At 32.8% G+C, this 5,265-nt stretch overlaps 1 long non-coding RNA gene across 1 annotated transcript; it reads left to right on the top strand.

The window, feature by feature from the left end:
* Window positions 1–469: 469 nt before the first annotated feature.
* LOC143065316 (uncharacterized) lies at window positions 470–3,559 on the top strand. The gene is made up of 2 exons (XR_012975442.1): window positions 470–560; window positions 3,227–3,559. It is a non-coding gene; the product is annotated as an uncharacterized LOC143065316 (long non-coding RNA).
* The last annotated feature ends 1,706 nt before the right edge of the window (window positions 3,560–5,265 follow it).

Raw genomic sequence — 5,265 nt, 5'->3', positions numbered from 1 at the left:
GGAGTCAACTTCAGATAATAAAAGTATTACTTGTCTCATCTCAAAATATTCACTAATAAATGCAGACAATTTCATGTTAATTAATACTAATTAAGAGTACTTTAATGTATACCACAAATATATGGTGAATTGTGCCTATTCATGTTGTAAAAAACTAAAAATAGTAGTTTTCATACGAATTTTACATGAAAAAAGGTTGAATTAGTTAATGAGTTCGAAATGTTTATATGAATGCAAGTTGCTTGATCAAAATGCTCACTTTTCAGTCTTCAATAATCAAGGAACATCCCCATTTACCCACATAGCAATAATTTACCATTTAAAAGAATATTGTTACGGGCTATATCAAGCAATGCAGCTGGCATATATAAATTTGAAAATTTGATACGTAATATAGTAATTAATTGTAATAACCAGAGGCTTCAATAGGCCTACATGTACAGCATTGTTTTCCTAGTCATACCACCTGTTATCGTAAGTATATATATATAAATAGAGATCATTACCACTAAAAACTGTATATCTTGGACAAGACATAAGCACTACGACTAAAAATGCAAGTAAGTAAAACATTACCAATTATGAAAACATTTTAACATTCAAAGATAAGGAGGTGCATGGTTATGGTATACATATATTGTAATGTGTACTGTGTAAATATTTCAGTTATTAAAACAAAAATCCTCTTAATAAACTCTTCAATTGTAAATTCTGCTACGACTTCAAAGTTTGTTTGTAGGCACTTTACAAGTTGCAGCAATGTTTGTTAAATTCTGCATCACAAATCTACCCGATTTTGAACAAATTCAGTTTTTGCATTTTATCCCGCACTTTAATACTCGATTCTTATTCTTTATTTCTGGAACAGACAATGAGTTTCACCAATCAAGTTTGATAGATATCAGTATCTTATTTTACTATAAGTTACATGGAAAGAAATTTAAAACAACCATGTTGAAGACCGTACTTTGACCTATAATGGTTTACTTTTATAAATTGTGACTTGGACGGAGAGTTGTGGTCTGGGAGAGTTGTCTCATTGCCACATCTCCTTATATCTATGGTTGCCTATGATAATAGTTTTGTGCATAGTTTTGTTCTCCTACTTGATTGCATTTAATTTCTCTATTGATTTTGCAAAAGAGGAGGGGTCATGTAACATGAATTTAAAAAAAAAGGTTCGATCGCTTACGGTTTAGAGTCTGGCCTAAATAGCACACAAGTCAGGGACTGCGGCAACAGTGACGTAAACGATTTGTATATACTTTAAAGCTTTATATTTCAGAAGGTAGAAGATTTGAATGCTTCATACCTTGTATACAAATAACTTATGGTACGATCTTTCCGTTTTATCATAACTCCGTGTATCTTGACCTCGTGTTCGTGGATCACTGACATGTGACATACTCACATATTATGAATAATTGGATAGCAATATTTAGTTTACTAGCATGGGACTCTTGCAAGATATACATATCCACCAGACAGGGTTCGTCTTTAATTCAAGTATCAGTATTCAAGGTTAAGTTTTTGTATTAAATATAAAATTAGAAGATGTAGTATGATTGCCAATGGACAACACCTCACAAGTGACAAAATGAAATCAACAACTGTATGTCATCGTATGGTCTTCAATACATATAATGAGCAAAGCCAATATACCACATAAACAGCTACAAAAGACCCGAAATGATTTAAAATTAGTGTACAAAAAATTAACAGAAAAACAAATATGTAACACAGTAACAAACAACAACTAAATAATAGGCTCCTTGCTTGGGACAGGCACATCATGACATACAGAATGTGACGGGATCCCAACCCTCTCCTAACCTGGGGCAGTGGTGTTACAGTACAAAATTAGAACGAACTATAAAAATCAGTTAATAAAGACTACAGATATCAGATTAATACAAATGACCGAGTACTTGGACATCCAAACAATAAAAAGACATAAGTACAGATCAGAGAGTACTCGCAGTTAACGTTAACGATAACCAGTTCAAAACCAATAACAACCAATTATAGATATGCATGCATCTAATACTAAACCAAGTCTTCATCGCAGATACATTTAGATCAACAATATTTGGTGAATAAAATGATTCTAACGTGTACATGCCCGACTGTCAGATTTCGTCTGACTTTGACCTCCTTTTCATGGTTCATTGAACAATGCATATCTTGTCTGGTTTTTTTTTTCTTTTCTTTTCCCCAGATAAGTTAAGTCATAGGGCCATTATATTTAGTGTAGGTAATGATTGTAAGGTGTACATGTAAAAAAAATATGTTGTATGATTGCTAATGAGACAACTACTCACAAGAGATCAAATGACACTGAAATTAAAAACTACAGGTCACCGTTAGGACTTAGACAATGAGCAAATCCCATGCGACACATTCTGCTATACAAGGCTGTCTATATGTTCATCTAATATAACCATGACCTTATTTTCATGGATTATGGATAATGTTAACTATATGTGATACTCATAGAAAAAAACTTCGTTTTATAGACTTTCAACATAAACTGTTATCACAGAGATATGTCTCGCCTATTTGTTATTTTGATAATGCAAATGTTGAAATTTAAATAGCAATACTTGAAAATGTAAGTTATGCAAATATTCAAAGTCTGTGAACCATGGTACATGGCAAAACAATTTCCATGGACATAAGATGTGCTAATGTTCATACAACTGCATACGAAATACCATTGACTTGTTATAAGTTGTTCCCTTTAAACAAACTAAACACAAACATTAACTTGTAAAATATGTAAAAGTTTCAAAGTCAATGAACCATGATTACGGGGTGGGGCTATATAATCTCCATTCAAACTATATTGCCAATAAATTTGCATACCAAATAGCATTGAGCAGTTCATTTTAAACTTATATAATGACAAACTAATACATGTAAACTAAGCAAAAGTTTCAAAATTCATAGAACATGATGACAGAAGGATTTGGGCCAAATAATATCCATGGAAATGATATGTGCTATTACTTATACGACTGAATACCAATTAACATTGGCCTACCACTAATGGTTCCCCTTGAATGACATAGTCTCTCCGTCAAGGCGAGACAATAAAAACAATGATAAGAAAAGAAGTTCAGTCAACAAAGTGTGTACATTCTTTAAGATACAAAAATTGTAACCAAAATTCTCTACGATTATTCTGAACTTTTAAAACATGAACACAGTCTATTTTATTTTTCAGATCAAATACATATTTACACTGTTTTTTCTTGGATTGGCTTTGTTGGCGTCACCAGCCCAAGCAAATACAACTTGTTGTCAGTTACGATTCGCTGACTGTCAATTAACATGCCGGAACTATGCCAAGAACAAGACAGCCTGCATTCGCTATTGTGAGAGGGCACTAGAAGCATGTGCAAAGAGATGAGACAAAGTTACAAAGACATTAAACAATACAATAAAATGAGACAATATTGGCTTACTTTGGATTGCTAATTTTAAATTGTATTATGAATAATGAAGATTCTTATTGTTTAGTAAATACATTTATCTTGAAATTAAATATGTAAAAGACCTTTCATGAATAAGCATTATATTTTTACTACACAGCTGTTTCATTAAAATTATTCTACGCGTAAGGAATGCAATTATTGTGTTTGCAAGAACTTGACCTACACCCAAAGTCTGCATAATTAAAAATAACTTGTCTACGTGTTCTAGTTCACCTAGTACAATGAATAAAAATATAGAGATGTATGATTTTGTATAACACAACTATTGCACAATGTTCATTCATTATTCGTTCTAGATCAATTAATTGTCTTTTTAGTTAATCTAATAGTAATAAATCTAGTAAAGTTACTTTCATCGAATAAGTTTTTACAACAAATAGACATTAGTCAAACCATAACACACCGGGTATTTGTAACGATTGGTAAAATCTAGAACCGATTCCATCGATTTCTTTTTGACATCTAACTTGAGTCCATTGTCACCGCTCCAATCACTCAATATGTATTAAAAAACGATGAGGTATGGTTGTCATCGCAACTCCCCACAAGAGACCAAACGACACAGAAATTAACAACTAAAGGTACCCGTACGACTCTCAACAATGAGCAAATCCCATACCGCATATAAAATGCCTCGAAATGACAAATGTAAAACAATTCAAACGAGAAAACAACCAGCCTTATTTAAGTACACAAAAAAGAACTAAAAACGAATATGTAACACAGCAACAAGCAGCAACTACTAAATTACAGGCTCCTGACTTGGGACAGGTACATATAAATGTGGATGAGTTAATAGATATAGGAAGATGTGGTGTGAGTTAGTGGGTACACAACCCCCCCGATCCTAGGACAGTCGTGAAACATACCAATACAAGAACTGTATCAAACAATAAACAAACAACGCATTTAATCAACAGCAACAAACAACAACGTCTGAAATCAGAATGTATGTGTCGATTTATGACCTATGTTTAGACAGAAGATACTATAACATACTATAATCTAAACCTGAAATTCGTCATCTCAAAGGTTGACTAACGATTGTTCTTATTTTCTTAATTTTCTTATCAACTTAACAATAGTAGAATGTGTAGTGATAACGTGTGGTCATAGACTTTCATTATGCGGGAGGAATTAATAGTTGCCAGCATTATAAAATTTGTCAAATTATAACGTTAAATAATCTTGAAATAAGGACATTTCTTATTAGTCTTTTTTGTTATATATGTGTTCAATTTTGTTTGGGCTTTGTTACTTTCTAGTTGCCATTAGGTTTTAAGCAAATCCCATTAATGACTGACTTAAGAAATGTGCCTATGTTGCATCATATTAAAATCTATTTATACAAACATGCATAGTATGGTCATGACACAAGACACATTATGCAAACTCTGTAAATATAAAAAAGAAGATGTGGTATGATTGCTAATGAGACAACTCTCCACAAGAGACCAAAATGACACAGAAATTAACAGCTATAGGTCACCGTACAGCCTCCAACAATGAGTAAACGTCAGGCCAAACTAAAACTCTAAAATACTCTCTTATATGAGGCGAAGCTAAAAGGAAGAATATTGCCATGACACAAAACACGCTATGTCAGCTCTTCAACTCTTTTACGTAAGGCCACACTAAAAGGTTGAATATGACCAAGGTACAGGACACACTATGTCAGGTCTTCGACTCCTTTAAAAATCAAAGAGCTGATAGCTCTGAGGTGGAAGAAGGTGAATAAAAGGTAACTTGAATTACCATAAAAGCAGCC

The sequence above is a fragment of the Mytilus galloprovincialis genome, chromosome 2 (genome assembly GCF_965363235.1).
Source record: "Mytilus galloprovincialis chromosome 2, xbMytGall1.hap1.1, whole genome shotgun sequence".
Classification (NCBI taxonomy): Eukaryota; Metazoa; Mollusca; class Bivalvia; order Mytilida; family Mytilidae; genus Mytilus; species Mytilus galloprovincialis.
This window is presented reverse-complemented; position numbering and strand designations above follow the sequence as displayed.